Source organism: Microchirus variegatus (genome assembly GCF_963457635.1).
Source record: "Microchirus variegatus genome assembly, chromosome: 12".
Taxonomy (NCBI): domain Eukaryota; kingdom Metazoa; phylum Chordata; class Actinopteri; order Pleuronectiformes; family Soleidae; genus Microchirus; species Microchirus variegatus.
Window position 1 is genome coordinate 5,997,510 of NC_139813.1, and position 22,873 is coordinate 6,020,382.

The following is a 22,873-nucleotide window of genomic DNA, read 5'->3' on the forward strand; positions in this document are numbered from 1 at the left end:
CAAGAGATAGTTGTGTCCACTTAAACAGTCAATAGGTTGAAGTCAGGGCCAGCTCTCAATCAATACACACGTGTTTCTTCTCTTGTTCTTCTCTCACGTCAAGGCTTCTTGGTAGGAATAGCTGCTGAAGGACATCACTGCAGCTGAGTCAGAGACTGGAGCAGACACATAGTTCCTGCATTAGCAAGCAACAGCGTACACAAGGAGGTAGAAAGATCTAAAGGAGCAGAGGGAGCGAGGGAGGGGTGGGGCTTTAGTCACACACTCGAACTTGAAGTTTATAGTGATGACTTCAGAGTACAACTGCTAGGATTAGATAGATGGATGTTCTCAACACAAGAATACGTCTGGCTTTAAACACGACCATTTCCATCACCGTCTTGGATTACTGCTGTTCTTCGTCCTTAGATTTTTTCTTCTTTTAAACTGATTAATTTTTTTATTAAAAACATTGCAAATAAATAAATAAAACATTTATCTGCGCTGTTTTCAACTGATCAGATGTGTAGATTTTAGAGTTCATTTTTGTGGTCTCTAGCTCCTGTGTTATCTCTACACAGTGACTCAAATATTGTAAATATAATAACAACAATATAATGTATATAGTGCTGTGTGATTCAGAATTTTTTTTTAGCTTTTCGGCTTCTTAAATGTGAATATTGTTGGTTTCTTTGAGCTGTATAACAATACAATAACTAATATAAATCATTAAAGATCAAAATGTCATGGTTTGGGAAATGTAAATCAACATTTTTTGACATTTTCTGTCAATTAGATTATTCAATAATGAAAAATAATCACACACACACACACACACACACACACACACACACACACACACACACACACACACACACACACACACACACATGCGCAGATACAAACATGTAACTTAAGTGTCAGTATTGTGAGCCAAACGGTGATTTGGTAACCAGTTCAGATAAAGCACGTTTGCGGCACACCGCACATATCATGTTCTGAAAAAAAAGTCAGTCTGGATCAATAACGCGTGTGTGTGTGTGTGCGTGTGTATATATACAAAACCCAGAACAAGCATCAGAAGAACATAATGAATACAGATGCTTCCATACATGGCAGACTCTCCCACAAAGTGATCTCAATATGAACAACCCTGTGATTCATATAATAGTATCCAGACCCTCGCTGCTGCTGCTGCTGATGAATCCTTATTTAACATTTTTTGGAGTGACGTGTGAGACGTACAGTATGTTTCTCTCCGTTGTTTTAAAAAACAAAATATGAGAACATGTTTTGGAAAATCTGTCTTTATATTCAATTTTGACAATGTTATTCTCAACTTGAGTTTGGTGACACTGAATAACAGACTTGAGGTGAGCTTAGATTTCAGGCTGAAACTTTATTATTAGTTGTTGTAACGTTGTTATTATATCAGAATGTCCTTTGAAAATGAGCTTTAACCACAGATTTGCTGACGACCTGAAAGTCAGGGGGCAGAACTCTGCTTCTTTATCAGAGGTTTATCAGAGGTGTTTACCCTCAATGATTTTAAATCGATTAAAAACTTTCAGAAATCTTTTCTTTTTCAAAATCCCCACACCATTACAGCGTAGTAGCAAACAAAGACTTCAGCTTTATGATTACAACTGATCCAGCGTATGTCATACCCTCACGTAACCATTTCAGGTTATTCCCAGGATACTTTTGTTTGGCATAAATTAAAGTCATTTTTTTTTCTTGCATTTGATTGTGTTTATTTTCCAAATATAAAAGCTACAGAATTAAAAAATTATTTTGAATCTGAATCGTTTTGATTTTTAATCAAATCAGCTATGTTGTAATTGAATTGTGAGAATTAGCATCATGATTTTACTGCTTTTCTCATCATATTTTATCGTTATAAGATAAAAAATGATAAGAAAACAACAACATTGTTTTATTAAATTTAATAAAAGATTAAAAACAAATCGTTAAAATAATCATGTGTTATACTTTATAACAGGGGTCTCAAACTGGCGGCCCGGGGGCCACATGCGGCCCCCCAATCGATAACATGAGGCCCCCCACTTAATATCATGTTATAATGAAAACATGGCCCACGACCTCACCGTCTATTAAACACAGTGTGTAACTGAGGCACAGCTGCCAGTGATAGAATATAATGTTTTTTATAACAGTAATAAGACATTTGGTCATAATTATCCCATTATTAAATATAATATATTATTATATAAGACATTAAATTACATATACAGTATAAATACGCTTGTTAGGGCCCGAGCCACAAATGGCAGTGGACGAAACGGCTCCTGGTACGAATTTTAATTACAGTTGCCCACACTAGAGCTGATACGATTAATCGATGAATCGATTATTAATCGATTACTCAATTAATCGCCAACTATTTTGATAATCAATAATCGGTTTGAAGCTTTTTTCATTTTTTATAAGAAGATTTCTGTTTGTTTTAGCTTCTTAAATGTGAATATTTTCTTGTTTTTTTTGCTCCACATAACCAAGAAATCATTAAAACTGAATCATTTTGGTTTGTGGACAAAACAAGACATTCGAGAACATCGTCATTTCCAGCTTAGACAAACACTGATCAACGTTTTTTAGCATTTTCTGACATTTTATGGACCAAACGATTCATCGATTAATCGAGAAAATAATCGACAGATTAATCGATTACGAAAATAATCGTTAGTTGCAGCTCTAGCCCACACTATTATTTATGTAATTTAAAATAAATGTCAGTTTTTGATCTTAAAACATTAATTTTGCATCATAAATAGTATTATTAAGTATGCGTGTGATATCATGATGGAGTATTGTGAACAGTTCTTTTTTTCCCACTTGTTGTTCTCTTGACCACAATAGATGCGCATTGGCCCACAGGTCATTTGAGTTTGAGAGTCCTGCTTTATAATAAATGCATTGCACACAAAAGTATCTGACAAACAAAAATGTCTCGGCTGGAAATAAGGAGTGATTATGTTGATGATCTGTCAAATGGACTGCAGTGTGTTTAGCTTGTGCTAAAAAGTGGGACAGTACAGCTCGGTCATTTTTGCAGCCTTCTCCACCTTTAACATGGAAACACAAACAATCGTTTGTGTGATTTACCAAACTGAACTGAACTGTTCCACAGGGCTTTACAGTCCTCCAAACTCTCTTCATCCACTCACACACGCTTATATCAGTATGGATGAACAGTCATTAAACACTGAGAAGCTCTTGCACAGTGACTCTCTTCCTCTGGTTTATCCTGATGTGACCTTCCTTCCTCACATCTGATGAGAAGCCCTTTGGTCAGGAGTGAGATTACCTCTATGATCTTCTACAGAAGAATACAAATCATTGTAAAACACTTGCACGTTCATTCTGTCATCTCAAAGACATGTGGTCTCTGTTGGCTCTGTTTCCATTTTCGCTCTTTTGATCTTTTTCACTCACAGACATAAATGGTTAAGCGTTCCTCAGGTGTGACTCAGTGCTTCTTGTAATTCTCTTTGAGGTGAACTGGGATCTGCCAGGAAATCTGGAGAATGTGTAGGTCTCTTTCAGCCTCCCTTCCCCCGCTCTCTCAATTTCTTTCCTTTTTACGCTTTCTTCCTGTCCCCCTTGAGCTTTTCTCACTTTCCACCCTTTTGTTTCTGCCTGACTGACTTCACTTTCTTTCTCTTCTCACCTCTTTTTGCCCTCTCCTCTTCCTGTCCTCCCTTTTGGCTGCTCCTTATTTAGCAGCAGATGACAGACAGGCAGAGTGGATCAGTGACTGAGGTCATGTGCTCATGCATAGAGACCAATATCACACCAGTGGGAGAGAGAGAGAACAAAAAGGATGTAATGAAAGAGGAGATGTGGAGTGAGGCGAGTCATGTAGAAACACTCAAACCTTCTGTTTCTTTAAAAGAAAAGAATGCCTCATTTCCTTTATTTGTGGATGTATAAATGACCCTACATGACTTTATATCACTGTTAATGGTGGATCGGGTTAAATTAGATGACACCTTCCATATTACTGGTGTCAAATTTAGACTAATGTTTCATTTTCTAATTATTCTTTCTCAATTATGTAATACTAGTGTATCAGTGGTGTCCAGTCTCCAAAAAAGAAGAAGAAGAAGAAGAACACATTTACGTCAGGATTATTTATTAGGATCCGTTCGTCAGTCAAGTTATTAGGTTGTCAGTTAGTTATAAGATGATACTCATACAAATACCACAACCATGGACATATTCAGCTGACAGTTACCACACACCACGGCTTATTGAAAAGTAAACGATCGCGTGTCCCGCACCGGCCGGCTATTGACAAAAGATCGTAAAATAAAAATAAATGTTACGCAACAATGACGTCAGTAATCCATAATATGGGCCTAAACTAAGATAATACAATGGTTTTCATCATTTTTTTTAATCTCTATTAACAAAGAAAATACTTAATTTGTAGCATACTCGTTTCGCTGCCTTCGGCGCCATCTTTGTTATGTGAAAACACGCAAAGCATTCTGGGTAGCCCTTGCTCCCAAGGGTGGTCTCGGAAAATCTCAATATTGAGGGCGATACAGCCCTTAAACTTGCCCCTCAACTTAATTTTTCTGAGAATCGGGACAGCACTTGCACTAGAGGGAGCGCGCATTTTTGAGATTGAGGGTTAAGCAAGGAATTGGAATTCACCCTTAGTCTTAAAAATGTCTTTGCTCATTGCAAAAACTTGCAGAAAAGCTCTGCTACTTTATTGGAAATTCGTAAAGATGAAGAAATGAAGTAGAGGAGTCACATACTTTATGTCACGTAATCATGCCAGTCTGAGAACTCTGATCCAGTACAGCTACAGATACGGTGCCTGATCCACATTAACGTGACATATTTACGTTTTGTTACTGCTGTATTTCCTTTACAAAAAAGCACAATTTCACAGATGTAAAAGTGGAGGAAAATGAGAAGGACAGTGGACAGTGAGGGGACGAGCAGGTGTTTGGTGTTTTTTGTTGACTGTGGAAGTAAAGCTTCTTCTTCTGCTTCTACTTCCAGAGAAGTAGACACTATAGCCGGTACCCTGGCTGTTAGGCGTGTGTGTGGGGTGTGTGTGTGTGTGTGTGTGTGTGTGTGTGTGTGTGTGTGTGTGTGTGTGTGTGTGTGTGTGTGTGTGTGTGTGTGTGTGTGTGTGTGTGTGTGTGTGTGTGTGTGTGTGTGTGCGTAGTGCCATAAGCAATTTGTGTTTCTCACGACACGTGAGACTTCGTGAGACCTGCTGATTCTGAGGACTATGACACAGCTCTCTGTGAATTTGAGCTGTTACATGACATTCTCAGACCTTTGTCCTCACTAAAAAGTGTATAATCCAGCATGTGTGTGTGTGACAGGGTGTGAGAAGGAGAGGAGGGGGACAAAGCAGGTGAACCTCACTTTTCTGCTTTTATTTTGAACCTGGTATTTGATACCGTGCGTTTACATTTAAATTCCGTGTCAGCTTTTGTTGATGTGCTGTAAGATCCTTGTGACAGCTGATGTTGTGGCTTCATTTAGTTACACTGCTGCTTGTATGTGTCATACTGAGCTCTGTAGCCAGAAAATAGAGGAAGAGAGTGAGAGAAAAGACGTTGGAGATATGGATGGAGTGTTTACAACCCCATTCCCCAGTGACCGCACATGTCCACGGACAAAATGATCTCCATTTCTTTCTCTCCTTGTCTGTGTTCTCCCACCTCTTAATTCATCCACCGCCAGCTCCAGCAACTCTTGTTTTTCTCTGACACATAGATGGATGAAGAGCACCCTGCAGGCAACGCAGCCTCGGGGATGATTGATAAATGACTCTTCACTGCATGTGTGAGTGTGAATTCATGCTCAGAAAAGAGTGCCAATAATAATAAAAATAAATAATAATAATAAAAAAAACACCTGTTAAGAAATGCAGGGTGCTGCCCTCAGATTAAAAAGACATGAGCTGCAAAATAATAGGCTGTGGTATAAATAGCGTGTGTGTGTGTGCGTGCGTGTGTGTGTCAGCAGCGAGAGAGACAGAGGAAATGTGTTGCATCATGTTGACTGAAGGTGAGGATGGAGAAGAGGAAAAGGATGTGAATGTGTGTGTGTGTGTTAGCATTCTATTAGCATTTAGCCCTCACAGATGATAAAAACACTCCTGACATAACCATGAACCAATGTTGACATTTTATTTTCTAACACCAGTTTTAACTATGTAGACGCACTGTGTGATATTGTTTGTCCTCGGGGGTTTAATGAGGTGCCCTGCGATAAAATTTTGTCATTATATTATTATTGCAATCAACTATTTGCTTTTGTTTTTGCAGCACTTCCCAGCATGTGAGCTGGAGCTGTGTTGGGCTGTGACAGGTCATTAAAAATGACGATACATAATCATTTTCAAGTACAGTTCTGTACTTATGCTTTACAATCAATTAGAAAATAAATTCAATTACTTTCTTTTTTTACTTTTATCTGACCTGTTGAATTAACTGCATAACGTGTGTCACTGGATTTTGTGACTCACATTCACATGAGAACATTTATCTTGCACTTGTTGTTGCATCATTCAAACCACTTCATTATGTGCTGGGTGTTGATTAGAGATGGCATTAAATGTTAAGTGGGCTGCAGGAAATGTTCAAAAGGTGTGGCTATATTTGGAAATGCCTGTTTTACACCTATATTTTTTTGGCCATTTGTGGGACAATTGGTGTTCTTTCATATGGGATGCATGCTGTCAGGGAAATTTGCATATATGTACAAAAAAGTAACATAATTTAATTATTCCACAGTCTGATCTCATTACACACTGAAAAATCCTCTTTACTCATCTATTACTTTTATGACACAAGCATGGGATTACATGAATATGAAAATGTATTTACCTGAATTATCATATTGACATTGACAGTTTTTTTTTGCAATATTTAAAAAAAAAAAAAAAAAACAGAACCATTTTTAAATCGGCTTTAAAACATTCAACATTTTGATTTGAAACAAATCTGTATTGCTGATGATATGTTTGTTTAAATTATAATTATATATAGGGTTTTATTGCAGTAACTGTGCAATATGGGACTTTATTGTGTATTTTATGCTTGAATGGTCACTTTTTTTTTTTTTTTTACATATAACATAAAATATTAAAGGTGCCATAGGTAAGAATGTGGCCAAAAATGGTTACTACATTCAAATTCAAAATACTATATAATAGTCTTTATATATATAAATAATAGTCTTTTAGGTTTCGTTTTCTGACGTAACTGGCAACCCGTGGTTGCTCTGCAGCTGAGACTCTACTGACTGCAATGACTGGTAGACGGCAGTAGATGGCGCCACATGCCAAAACATGATTTCAAAACATAAACATGACTTGCAGTCTGCAAAATATATTTTTTAATGCAAATATTTTGTCTGTACTGTTGTTGTTGGTGGTGAGTTCAGTTTGTTATATGAACATTATTCCTGAGTCTCTGTGACATATTAGGAGGATTTTATCAGTCAGTTGCTTCAGATTTATTACATAATGCACCTTTAATATACGCTACCTGACCTGGTCACTCTGTAATATTTTGCTGGGCCGCCTTTAGCTTTGATTATGGCACTCTTTGCTGTGCCATTGTTTCGATAAGCTTCTGCAATGTCACAAGATTTATTTCCGTCCAGTGTTGCATTAATTTTTCACCAAGATCTTGTATTGATGATGGGAGAGTCGGACCAAAACCTTCTCCAGCACACCAGATCTGGATTCTGTGGTGGCCAATCCATGTGTGAAAATGATTCCTCATTCTCCCTGAACCACACTCTCATAATTTGAGCCCGATGAATCCTGTCATTGTCATCTTGGAATATGCCCGTGCCATCAGGGAAGAAAAAAATCCATTGATGGAATAATCTGGTCATTCAGTATATTCATATAGTCAGCTGACCTCATTCTTTGGGTTCATTATGTTGCTGAACCTATAGACCTGACCAACTGCCAAGACTACCAACAATTAACGGCTACTGTAAAAAGGTGGCGACTTTTTGCTTTGGTCAGGCAGTGTATTGACCTATTAATAATAATAATAACAATGATAAACAATGACATAGTTGGATAATAATTGCGTGTGCACTCTCTGATAAAGGCTCACTCACTGCGATAAATCTGTCACATTTTTACTGACATCGCTTGCATTTCTTATTCAAGCAAAGTAGTCAGCACAGCACACGCTCTTATTGAGTCACCTGTCAAGTTTGAGGCATGTTATGTGAACTGCTGAACAGTTATGCATTTAACAGACAGACAGATTTCCCTTGCATTTTTTGATAGATGAGGTCCTGGAATATCTGTAAAGATACAGACTCTCCAACACACATCAGTATGACTCAGGCTCGAGAGCTTTTTCAGTCACTCATGTGAAATATTAATGACTTTTTTTCACATTCACAATCAACCCGATAATGGAAATTCACCACAATTATTGTAAAATACAGTTCTCAAATCCAACCTCAGACTCAGTCACTGGAGGAGACGTGAGGCATTTACTAAAGATCAGCAGTACTGAGGGAGATGAACGCTGTCACTGCAACGGAACATTTACAAAAGGCCACAATTTACATGTTTGACAAAAGGTCTGTATCATGATCTGGATACAGCATGACCTTTATTGTGACAGGAGCTTTTGGTCTTTTCAAACTAGTGATTGCTCGAAACCACTTTTTGTGTCCAATAAAATACAGATATTACAATTTTGAGAATCTTTCAAAACTGATATCAGTTGGGTTTGTGAAGGAAAATACTGCTTAGTGATGCATTTATGATTTATTTAGCGTTTACATTGTATATCAGCAGCTGATACTGTGTGTCATATTGGCTCATCCCTGTAAATAACACATTGAGTGTGTGTGTGTGTGTGTGTGTGTGTGTGTGTGTGTGTGTGTGTGTGTGTGTGTGTGTGTGTGTGTGTGTGTGTGTGTGTGTGTGTGTGTGTGTGTGTGTGTGTGTGTGTGTGTGTGTGTGTGTGTGTGTGGGGTGTGTGCGTGTGTGTGTGTGTATGTGTAGCACACTTGGACCCGATCATGGTCTGGCCGAGAACCATGTGGTCCATTTGGGCTCCACTTAGTCCAAGTCAACACTTCCTGAATCTGTGAGCCAATCAGGCGACCTGCTGAGTTGCTACCTGATGTCACCAGACTTCATTATTACACATAGTTGTAATTTGACTCACAAAAAAGCTCATTTAGAATGAATTGCATTAAACCCCTTGATATAAAATAGACCTGTATGAAATCTATAGGGTGCAGAAGATGGGGTGATAAAAAAAATATGACAGGAAACGTATAGTTTCCCTTTTAAAGCTGTGTACTTTTTTTTATAGCCCATCAGTCAGTTATATATTTAATGTCAGTATATGTTATATTTTTTATGCTCGACTGCAGTGAAGTAAGTCTCTGATTTAGCTGCTGTGATGTGAACCAGGGGATCAATAATGTAAGGCTTGGGTTCCTGAGATGTTTAATGGTATCACACAAAAAAAGACAAAGCTCAGCTACACCAACTTGCACTTAAAACTATACAAGTTTGTAGATTTTTGTGAAAAATTCTACAGTTTTTCCTCTTAGGGGCATTTAAAATTCCTTATTGTTCTAGAGGCTGTGGTGAGTTTAAAGGAGGAAAGGTGAGGGTTAGCAGTTCACACAGAGCAACATATAAGTTGCTCCAGGCTGTGACTTCAGTGGCACCTGTTGGGACCAGGTGAACATGATGGTGAATTTAAAGACATCTGCTACATTCTCACTTTCCTTTGAATTTCTTTTCATACGTTTTATGATCTTGCTAGTTTGTTTCTCTGGTCTTAAGAAGTGCTCTTAAGGTCTTAAGATCATATGTTTCATTTGTCCAAGCATGTCACTGTAAATAAGTTAGAAAGCAGTGTAGAGAGTAAGCAACCAACAAATAAATAGAATAAAATAGAATATAGAATACAGGGTGGAAATTTGCCTTTGGCTCACCAACATCAAATCATAAAAGGAAATGTACAGAAAGTCATAAAAAACAATACAAATTTATATCAAGAAAAGAGATAGAAACTTGTAAAAAATCATGAAGAAAATATGACAACTCGTAAAACTGACACTTACAAGATTCAGTTAGATTAAAAAATAAACTGTTTCTTCCCGCTGCTGTGAATAAAAAGCTTGGAGGTCACTTTGTGGAGTTAAGAATACACGTTGTGCTTGGAATGAATTATTCTTTATATACAATTTTCGATGCCAGAGGAACTCGGTAGCGCCTCCCAGAGCTCAAAGGCTCAAACTGGCTGCAGAGGAGATGGCAGCTATTTCTGCCAAGTTCATTCTGTGAAGTCAAAGAGTGCAGGGGTTTTACAGTGTTTTCACTTTGAACTTTGCAAGTCTGGTCACTTTTTCACCTTGTTCTCAACAGAGCTCCACCTACAGTTTCGGAGTACATATTTTTAAGACACCTCCATAAACAGCCCCATCCATTGTCCACCACTGTTTTAGATCCCTCAGATTTATCTCCTCTGTATTAAACGATTTTACTTTACTATAAAGTAACATTTCAGAGATTCTAATCTTCATACTCCGTAACTGCAGATCTACACAGCTTCCCTCCTCAACGTTTCCCATCTCTTAGATTCAACATTTAAATGTTCCGATTGCGATGTTTCCCCCAAAATCCTCCGCGTGTCTCGTCTTTCTCACACGGCCTTGAACTCAGTCATCACAAGTCATTGCAGAGTGTAAAGGAATAATGTGCGCAAGTGCACGTATGTGTGCATGTGGGGATTCAGGCCGTGCCACTGCCCACGCTCCCTTAGCAACGGTTTCCCCGGCAACATTTGTCAGGAGGCGAGTGAGATGCCAGTTAAATGATGCAGGAGGCTTTTCACATCTTTGAATCCTGTGACGTTTCCCTGCAAAAAAAAAAAAAAAAAAGCCCGAGAGGGACGTGAAGAGACGAGATGAAGAAGAACCTGCTTTAGAATCAACACATCAGGAGGAAGGAGGAGACCGTAGATGAGAAGATTTGTTTTAGGAGTCGCTGCACTGGTTCCATAGAAGTGATTTAAAACTCTAATTTATTAAACAGCACTCACTGTCAATAGTTGACAGAGTTTAGTGAGAATTTACTAAGACGAAGGTAGGCCTCTACTTATTCTGAATAAAAATGATGATATAGTTGCATGTAGAGTTTGTCAGTCCCGCAATAATTTTATATTTTACCTTCGGAATGAAAAGTAAGCTGAAAATAAAATTAGCCTTTTTTGAAATACCAGGGATTCTTTTCAAATAAACTAGCCTACGCTGTCGGGGGCTGACAGCAAGGCGTATATCCGCGAACTTGTCCAATCCTCAACTTTCCAATATACCCAAAGTATACGCACTCGCACCTGCCACTAACTGTTTTAATTAATTATTAATAAGTTCAACAAAATAACTGTTAAATATTATGATATAATGCTGACTACACTTTATACATGTTCAAAGTATCCATATAAACTCGATATTGAACACAGAATACCTGAACTCATAAATGTCTCTCTAGTTTTTAATAAAACTAGTTAACCTATTATACCTTGTTAAATATTATGAATATTAAAATGCTAACCACACCTGCCATATCTTCAAAGTGTCCAAATGTCATGAAAAAGCATACACTATGTTTATTAAATTTCATGAAAAAGCATACAATATGTTCAAACTTTCCATTCAATGCATTAATAAAGAAATGGAGGCTTAACTATTTTTTATATGATAATAAATAATATATTATAATGTAATAAATATTATGAATAAGTGCTAAATAAACCCATGATATCCTCAATGTGTCCAAATGAGCTCAATAATAAAGAAAAAATGCCTTAACTATTTTTTCTGTGTTCACTAATAATGTAACTATTACCAATCATAGCCAAAGTAATAATGATTGTACTTGTAGATAGTTGTTACATGAATCATTGTACAAAATTTGAAGGCAATATTCATACTCCTATCAGTCTGGAAGATAAAGCCGAAAATGTGTTTTTAGCACAATAAATTAATTATTTTGCTAATTAATAATAAAGCTACAAAGATAGGGATAATTCTCAGGTGGTATGTGATGCCCATGCAAAATTTGAAGCCGATACCTGCAATACTTTGGAAAATATTTATATCATTCATTAATTACAGTTTATCCTGCTGTCTTATTTCCCATACAACAACACAAGTATATAAACAAATTTGGAAGATTATAATGGAAATATTAATCAGTAGCACCATTAATGCTGTAGCTCATAGGTGCTGAGATGCTGTGATGTGAATCTTAATCTACACGTGTGTTCATATCAGTAGTAATCTGCATCCTTCCGACACCTAGAAATGTAAATCTCATGACATTAGGGATGCCCAGGCTGCACTCTTAGAAAGAAAAGTGCTAAGTAGAACCATATAAGGTTCTTCGGCTTGTCCTCCTAGGAGAACCCTTTTTGGCTCTAGGTAGAACCATTTTATAAAGGTTCCACCTGGAACCCTTTTGGAGGGTTCCACCAAGAAAGGGTTCGGGAAAGGGTTTTTCAGAAGCAAATGGTTCCAGGTAGAACCTCAGCCCTTGTAGAAGAACCCTTTGCCTCAGACAAACAACAATGGTGAGAAGCAAAAACAAAGATTGTGGGAATGAGATTATTGACAAGTGATCATCAGGTTTGTGGATGATAAGAAACAGTCAGGTAGAGAATGCATTGTTTTCAAAAATATGTGTATGTGAGACAAAAATGTCTGGGATAATGTGAATGACAGATGTTTCTGCGCAGTTTGGCGCCAAATGTTGTTTGGACTGTTGGTTTCCTCCCACAGTCCAAAAACTTCACTTTATGTCAGCTGGAATGGGCTCCAGCTGACAGTAAATAGTAGGGAAAGTGGACAAGTTTAAATACCTGGGGACAACCATTCAAGGCAATGGACAGTGCACAAGAGAGCTGAAGAAGAGAGTGGAGTGGGGTGGAGACAAGTATCAGTGCTGATGTGTGACAGAAGGATAACAGCAAAAGTGAAAGGGAAGGTCTATGGTAGTGAGACCTGCTATGATTTATCGTTTGGAGACAGTGGCACTGTCTCAAAGACAGGAGGTGGAGCTGGATTTGTTTCTTGTTGGGAGTGACCAGGATGGACAGGATTAGAAATGAGCGAATTTGAGGGAAAGCTCAGGCTCAACAGCTTGGAGAACAGGTAAGAGAGTAAAGGTTGAGATGGTTTGGTCACGTGCAGAGGAGGGTAAGGGATTACACTGGGTAAAGGATGAAGATGGAGATGCTGGGCAGGAGGGAAAGAGGAAGACCACAGAGAAGGTTAACGAATGCTGTGAAGGAGGACATGAAGACAGTTGGTGTAAGAAAGAGGACAAGATGGTGTAAAGGGAGAAGCTGAAAGATGAAGAAAAAGTTATTCCCCATGTCTTAATGGCTTGTAAATGGCTTCATGGGTGTAATCCCGTCTTTGCGGCATAAATGCACACTTCTGTCTTCTCTAAATCACTTCAGATTCCCAGACCTTCAGATTTTTGGATGTGTCGAAAGGGAAAAACAAGCTGTCAGCTGTAGTGACATATGCACATTCATCAGTGTTATGCACTACAGCTTTAAGTTATTTGTTACACCCACTTTCATACCAGAAAAGGTCAAATCAACTGTAGTTTCAGTCCACGCATCCTGTCGTAACTATTGTTATCGTTGGCTTCGGTTATGGAAGCATATCTTGAGTTTTGTAGCCTTTTTTTTTCCCCCAGTTGAAACAATTAGTGTGTCAGGAAATGAAATTGATTTCAGCAGGCGGCCGGCTAATGTGAGCAGTTGACACAGAGTTTTTCTCTCCCTCTCGCCTGCCATTCTTAATGAGAATGTGCTGCACTTGTAAAAGTTCTAGCAGAGAGAAGCTGCTCTCATTGGACAGGAATGTGCGTGCGGAGAATGTGAGCGTTACTACCTCATGACATCAGCTGAAAGGCTCGCGTGGGGACCGTAGTCAGAGGTGTCCCTCGGATGAGCGGCAGACTCGCTGTCCCCGTGTTAGTCTGCATGTACACACACACACACTCACTCACCCATTTCAACACGTCTTTTTAGTTATTTCAAGATTGCAACAGACATTCTTCAAGATTGTCTTTGTCTCCAGTGCAGGCAAGTGATGGAGTGTTTGTCTTAGTGTGTCCTTGGATGAAGCAGGAATCTCAAAGCAGTTCATTGACCTTTGAGGGCAAAACAGTTGAGTTCAAAAAAGGCTTTGAGAACTTGAAGACATTCATCAGCAGAGCCATTGAACTATGACAAAGGAAAACTACAGTGCAGCAGCACAGCACATGGTTACCTCTCTTCTCTAATTAGGACACATTCAGCCTTTGCACCCTCTTCACCAGTACAAGTGTAATGAAAGGAAAGGAGACAAATTACACTTTTTCTTCAGTCATATCGCTCTGGGGATTAGTCCTTCAAGAACTGATGAGAGGGCGGCTTGAAAGAGGCTTAAAAGATATCAGGTCAGCCAGTGCAAATGTTCCATCATTTACATGGACACAAAATTAAAGGTCACATAGAGTGGTCCTGTTGCACATATATGTTAGTTATGGAGATCTACTTACATACATTAACTTGTTTTTATGCTCAAAAACCTCCTAGTTGCGGTAAACGAGCCAATAGAAATCCTCTTTTCTGACGCTGTTCCCCAGCTGCGAGATTTCAGACTCAACTCTCTCACCCAGAAGACAGAGTCTTGTGATTGGCCAGTACCCGGAAGTGACATATTCAGCACACCCGCTCTCAGAAGCGCAGCTCCCCCCTCTGGAACGGTGGATGCACTGCTACTCATTATCAAAACATTGTTTTAACAATGTTTCAAAATAGCTTCTTCACGACTCCCCGTCACAGTCCCTTTTATGACTTTGACCCAGAGTCAGAAGAAACTGTCGCTCGTGAAACACCTCCACAATGGACGTTATTCTTCTGCGGTTCAATGTATGCAACCGGATGTGCCCGGACTAGTGCCCGGAGCAGGACGATCTGCTGTTCCGGAGAACCAGTGTTTACTTAACAGGACCGGGTTTTTTCAGAGATCTCGCTGAGCCCGAGATTACAATAAAACACAGCGTTCTCAGCAGTGGCTGAACTGTTTGTTTAGAACCTTCAGGGCTTCTTAAACAAGGTAAGGATGCAGATACACACTAAAAAAACAGCGTTAATTGGAACTTCCGGTCTAGGTCCGCTTTAAATGATCCAATCGTGGTGTGTGAACACCTCCATCAAGTGTCAGAACAGACTGTTTTGATACACACTAAGAAATCAAAGTACGAGACTGTACCTACAAAGGTACAAATGCTGTCGCTCCAGTTGTACCCTATGAGGGTACAAGCACTATGCATTTCTCAGTGTGTTCCAATCAGTACATTTTTGTACCAGGACATAAAGGTACATTTTTTGTCACTAGGGGTGCAGAAATGTTTCTTTAAAGGTACAAACAAGCAGGTACAAAGGCATAAAGGTACAATGCTTGTACCCGGATAGGGTGCAACTGGAGCGACAAAGCATGTGTACCTTCTTAGGTACAGTCTCGTACTTTGATTTCTTCGTTTGTATGCACAGTGGAGTTGTCTCTACCCATCCGTTTTTCTACCGCTTTATCCTCCACATGAGAGTCACGGGGGGTGCTGTGCCAATCTCAGCTGACATAGGGTGATAAGTGGGGTTACACCCTGGACAGTTCTCCAGTCCATGGCAGGGACACATAAGACAGACACCCATTCACTCTCACACCTATGGTCAATTCGAGTGTCCAATTTACCAAATCACTATATTGCATGTTTCTGGACTGTGGGAGGAAGCCGAAGCCGGAGCCAGAGAACTGGCAGAAATCACATACACACACTGGGACATGCAAACCCTTCTTCCAACTGGATCGTGAACCCGGGTCTCACTAAAAGCAGAACCAGAGTACACAAACTTTCCACGTCTGCTCGTCCCATCACCATGTCATTTTCCTCCTCTTTCGTGTCTGGGACCTTTGTGTCTGTGCATTATTAATGTTGGAATGTAAAGACACCGTGTTCTTCAAACAGATCATCAGTTCAATACGTCACGTTTACTTGGATCAGACACGTGATACCACCAAACTACAAAGTCATGATTAGATGGACTCTTTATAGGAACACTGATCTGAATGATGATCACCATACTAAAGAAAGTACAGGGAGTTATTGCCCAGTTTGAAAAAAAAAAATCAGATCAGTTCATGTATCTATGTATCATTAAGTCTCAGAACAACAACTTGACTGACCAGAGACATCAACTGTGAGGCTATGCTACTATATTAAAATCTAATCTCTGAAAATGTAGTTTAATATCTGCCTTAGTCTGATGTAACACTACTGTATATGTTTTCTGATCCTGGTAAGTCAAACAGTAGGTCTGTGTGTGTTGTTCTCTGGGCTAACCTCAGCATAACAGCATATTTTACACTGTGATTCTTACCATAATAGCCACACTGTTAAAAGACAGACTGTACCAACTGCATCACACCTACAGTCAGACTCCATTTGGGGTTCTGTTGCTTTTTGCTGCTGAAAACTCTTACATGAAGCCCTTGTGATCTGCCTGATTAGGCTAATTTTACTCCCATCATTACTGTTACATGATGAGATGAATTTCATCACAAAGATCTTCAAGCCACTGTTGCACTGATGAGGAGCCTACAGGAACTCATTTACCACTAGAGAGAGAATATATTATAGGAGATGAGGGAAGAGTCTGCCACACTTTCACCAGCTGTGAATCCAGGTTACCTCTGTGTGTCTGTAATTACATCAGTGGACCTCTGAAGCACTGGGAGAACGAGGGCTTTTCATGTGTGGGGACCCTCAGTAAGGATGGTGTGTGTGTGTGTACCGCTAATGAGCAACAGCAATACTTTTGTTTTAGCCAACACAAAGAAAAATGACGATACGATACAATCCGTTCCACACTGGTGAACTTTGAGACACGTGATATATATACAACGTTGGCAATGTAAACAATCCACATACATTACCATGGATTAATATGGTTTGAATTCCATGATCAGTGACGCAGCAGGTCATATGAACAGGATAGGAGGCTCCAACATAGTCCATAAGGTTGTTGATCACAAGGTCAGTTGGTTTCATCTACCAATCTCTATTGACATCCTAAGAACTCAATGTACGAACACAGGCATTCATTTAAACACTATTTATAAAAACAAGGAGAAAAACAATAAAAACTTTCAAGGAAAAGGAGTCATGTGCGAGGTGTTCTCTAGAAAATGGAATCAGCCGATAGTTGTTGACAATGAAAGCTAGTAATGCAAGATTTCAAGAGGACTGCAAGACTCATCAGTTTGCACCGAGAAAAAACATTTTTGTTAGTCTTTAACAAGAGTTTGTTAAACTAATTCATAACATTTAAAGACCAGCCATTGATGGTTCATACTGCATTTATATTGATAGTGGTCTGTATATCGATATATAGTATTTGGATCTTGTACTTTATAACCAATTCCAATTTGTATTATGTATTTGTCAACCCCTAACTAAAAACATTATACATTGATCTATTAAACTCAATTAAACTCTTCCATCTTATTGGACAGATAATCCAGTGAAGCAGACTCTGTAGGTGGATGTGAGGCCGTATGTCACCGCTAAGCAGTACTATTTTGAGGGGAATTAGCTTCATTCAGTGCTGCTCACATTCACTTTAATCAGCCTTTATTTAAAATGCATTAGGTAAATGCACTGATTGGATCCTACTCCTCCAGGTGAAGGCACACTAAGAGGGAACAGGGACAAAGAGAGAGTAATAGCACATTTAAATGAACACATTTAAGGGGAATTGTGCCAGTGAGTCAACACCTTTGTTGTGTAATTATGTACCAATTATGCTTCTGTTCATATCTGACTGCTAGACGTTGCTGAAAGAGCAACTCGTGGCAGATTCACATCTGTGATGTTCCACTCTGATGGACAGCGTCCAGTTTTTGTTGTTGTTGTTTTTTTTTAATTTGAACACTTATATTATGATTCACGTTTGTGAACCAAAATGATCTTAAAATATCATATGTCTTGCAAACTCGACTCATTCAAAATTATACATAATGTTCTGTATTTTCATATTGCTTGGTGGTTGTTTTTTTTAAAAATATCTTTGCTTCTAGAACATCGTAAATGTGTTTTGCGTGGGACTAATAATTAACTTCAATCTTTCCTTTTTTCATCTAGCATAACAGCTAGATAGGAGTTATGAGAGAAAAGTCTAATCTTCAGCCAACTTTAAGTTTAATTACTCACACAGTCTTATAACCAGACTTGGTGTACAATATAAACAGCCATAACGTAGGATAAGACACACACTAGGTGCCTTCTAAGGTTCCCTCCCGAGATACCAAGGCGCCAGAGGCATCTGGACCCGATACACAATCTCAAGTCTTACTCCCTATATGTATCGCTGCTCACCAGGATCTGTGACGATGCCTCACTGTTCATATGTCAGGCATTGTCTCAGTTCTTCTGGCCAACTATAGAATGTTTTACTGAAAAGGAAAGCAGTCCAATTGACAGCTCTGACTATAAGCAGCTAAATAAGACACAGTGTGACATGTAAAAACACCAAATAACATGAAAATTATAATTCTGAAAGATTAGGCTCGTGTCTCTTTCAAGACAAATCGTCATTATGCTAAATTTACAAGTCAAATGGGGACAAAACTTGTCATGTTGCACTGGTCTGAATGACTTGTTGTGAAGTTGTTGTATTCAAAGTCAGAGAGGAGATATTCCCAGGCACTGTGTCCAAACTAGACCGTGGGAAAGGACCGTGACATCACCGATGTGTGTGTGTGTGTGTGTGTGTGTCTGTGTGTGAGTTTGTGCGTGTGTATACCTGCAGGTGTGTGTTTGTAGAGGTAGCAAACGTTTATGTGTTAGTGTGTGTGTCACCAGGATGGATGGGGAAAAAAAAGGGAGGGAGTGTTTTGCATGAAGCAACATTAATGCTGATGATTGACTTTTATATGTGAGTCAGCTTTCAGCAGAACCGGATGAGCAAGAGAAGATGACAGCATTTGATCTTAATGATGTGTGTGTGCGTGGGTGTGTGTGTGTGTGTGTGTACGTGTGTACACAGAGAGAGACAGAGAAATAAACTGCATATTGGCGTGCAGTTTCAGCTCCGCCACCTCTCTCGTTGCTTTTGTAATTTATGAATGTAGCACTTGCTCATTTGCTGCCAGGGCAATTTACGACCAAGTAAATCACAGAATGTGACAAAACAGCTCAGACTCTCCAATTAAATCAAAGATTTCCCAGGGAAACTTACGTGCGTTTGAACCTGACAGAGTACCTCCACCCACAACTTGTGTATGTCTTTACCCTTTTCATTTATTTTCTCTCTCTTACTTGTACACCCGTTGTTTGTTCCCTTTTCTGTCAGCTATTGTGATCAAAAACAACATGTTTCTTTACACGTTTACTTCTACAAGTGCCTTATGAAATAGTATAGATATGTACATACATACAAGTACTTTATAAACCTTGATGCACACATCAGCCACTGTTTTTTAGGAAATGTCCCAAAGGCCCAACCCAGTCATACGTTGCCATAGTATTTGCAAACCACTAATGTGTGAGCTCATGTTTCTCAACCAAAATGATGTTTTAATGTCATGTACCATAAAAACGCTGCAAATGTTTGACCTCCAGACTAATTATGAGTCATGTTCCTGAACCGAAATGATGTTATAATGTTATGTATCAGGCACACAACACATTTTTGTGCATATAAATTTCACGTAGTGTTTTCACCAGAGTCATTACTGTTTCCTGATTATGCATGTGGCGATGTTAGGGCACCTGTGGTTAGGCCTAGGCTTTAAAAAAAAAAAATCAAAAAAATATCTAAAAAACACCTGATAACAGCTCAACCTGTACTTCATTATGCATTATTTACTCCATTATTATGTATGTATGGCCAACCCCTGAATACGAACCACATTTTTATATTATTACCTAGACACAACTTAGTTATGGGCCACAAAGATAGTAAGGTTAGGGTTTAAATAATAGCATGTCACATATCATGTGTAAAAGTCTGACATGGGAGTCAAACCTGTGTCGATCACACCAAAGCACAATGATTTAACCACTAAGCAAACTGCCAGTTACTTGATGACAAGACACCCAAGGTACCAGATTGCTGTTGTTTATACTACTATTGGGGCGCCTGTTTTAAAAATGTACCTGTGTTTCCTGCATATGACCCATAGATACGTTTTGTTGGAGGACAGTCTCTTATAGCTAGAAATGGATCCTGGTTTTTCCTTGTAGCATCTACATCCTCTCCATGTAGTGTTAAAACACTAGGAATTAGAACTCCCATTTTGAAGCCTTAGAAATTCACGATGACTGTCAGGCCTGGACTCAAGGCAGGACTTGGACACAAAGATGGTTCAGTTGATAAGAATTTTATTAATACAGTGATATGCAAAAGTTTGGACACCCCTGTAAATTCTCATGATTTTCCTTAATAAATCATTGGGTGTTTGGATTAAAAAAAATCAGTTAATATATCATGTAGGAGACAATCACAGTGATATTTGAGAAGTGATATAAAGTTTATATGATTTACAGAAAGTGTGCAAGAATTATTTAAACAAAATTAGGCATGTGCATACATTTAGGCACCCTTGTCATTTTATTGATTTCAATAACTTTAGCACTAATTATCAGTCGAAATTGGTTTGGTAACCTCAGTGACCTTTGACCTCCATACACAGGTGAATCCAATCATGTGATAGGGTATTTAAGGAGGCCAATTGTAAGTGTTTCCCCTCTTGCATCTTCTCTGAAGAGTGGCAACATGGGAGCCTCAAAACAATTCTCAAATGACCTGAAAACGATGATTGTTCAACATCATGGTTTAGGGGAAGGATACAGAAAGCTATCTCAGTGATTTAAGCAACTGTGAGGAACATTGTGAGGAATTGGAAGACCACAGTCACAGTTCTAGTTAAGGCCCGAAGTGGCAGACCAAGAAAAATCTCAGATAAGCAGAGGCGAAGGATGGTGAGAACAGTCACAGTCAACCCACAGACAAGCTCCAAAGACCTACAACATCATCTTGCTGCAGAAAAAGCCTTTTCTCTGCACCTGCCACAAACAGAGTCACTTGAGGTATGCTAAAGCACATTTGGACAAGCCAGCTTCATTTTGGAATAAGGAGCCGTGGACTGATGACACTAAAATATAGTTATTTGGGCAAAACCAGGGGCGTTATGCATGGTGGAAAAAGAACACAACATTCCAAGAAAAACACTTGCTAAGTTGGGGTCGCATGGGTTCCACTCAATATCAGCAGATTCTGGAGAACAATGTCCAGGAATCAGTGACAAAGCTGAAGTTGTGCCGGGGCTGGATCTTTCAGACAACGACCCTAAACACTGCTCAAAATCTGCTAAGGCATTCATGCAGAGGAACAAATACAAGGTTCTGGAATGACCATCTCAGTCCCCAGACCTGAATATTATTGAACATTTGTGGTGTGATTTAAAGTGGACTGTCCATGCTCGGAAACCATCAAACCTGACTGAACTGGAGATGTTTTGTAAAGAAGAATGGTCCAAAATACCTTCCGCCAAAATCCAGACTCTAATTGGAAGCTATAGGAAGCGTTTAGAGGCTGTTATTTCTGCAAAAGGAGGATGCACATTTTTTTTTTTTTGTGAAAACATGCAATATGGGGATTAGGTGATTTGGTCTCTTTAAATTGACCATAGGTGTGAGAGTGTGAGCCCTGTCAGCTGAGATAGGCACAGCACCCCCACGACCCTCTGGTGGAGGATAAAGTGATTTGGCCAGCATCATGTTACTTTTTAAACGAGATGTTCACCAGGGTTTGACCCCTCGCCTTTTTGCCCTATGTCACCTGGGATTGGCTCCAGGTCCCTCGTGACCCTGATGTTGAGGATCCAGTGCTAGAAGATGAGCGAGTGAGTGAGGATGTACAATTTAAGCATTTCTCATGGTTTGCAGAAAAGTATTCCTGGGAGACCAGGCTGCAAGGCCCCCACTTGCCACACAAACTCAACAGTTGTAGGGTGAGCCAAAGTATTGAGTAAGTGCTCGTAAGAGCCTCGTTGAAAGCATTCTGTACCTTTTTATCATGACCATGTGCTGCAGTGATCTGTAACAGTGAGAGCAGGGACACAGACTTAAAAGCCATAAAAGCAGCTAAGTACTATGAACTCTTCTAGAAATAAAGGTGACAGAATGATCAACGACCCCCTCTCCTCCTCAGCACAGTGAATCCGAACTTGTATCCTCAGGGAGACGTTATAGATCACGATGGCTAATAGAAAAATCTACAAGAAATCCTCATGTCCCCAGTGCTGTCAGGGTAATAAATGAAAGCAAGAACTGGTAGAGTAAAGCTACAGATGGATGATCCTGACTCTGCTGCAGTGTTAGGTGAATGTGAAATGCAAGTAGTGCAGACTTGTATGTTTCTATGAAAGAATATACTTAAACCATGAATAATTATACACATTGTATGTAGAAAAATGCCCACCTAATAAAATCTGTACCTGCTTAAGTCTAGGATTTTTCAGGAATATGTAAGATGCCTTGCAGTTTGACAACCTTTTCTGTCTGGAAACTGACGTTTGTGTCACTTTGTAAACCGCTCACTCCCTGCACCAAAGCCCGTAGAGAAAATCTGTGATTGTTGTACACAGGAGTTGTTGATCCACTTTTGCCTCCACATGTTGCTCCAAAAAGGTTTCAAGTTTCAAATTCTGCATTTGCAGAAGTTGAAAGTAACAAAATACATTTACTCAAGTAACTGTATTGAATACTTTT

General features: G+C 39.2%; 1 protein-coding gene across 5 annotated transcripts in view; it reads left to right on the plus strand.

Annotated features, from left to right (window-relative positions):
* enah (ENAH actin regulator) overlaps positions 1 to 22,873 on the plus strand; it is a 179,097-nt gene that overhangs the window by 125,442 nt on the left and 30,782 nt on the right. The window lies entirely within an intron of this gene.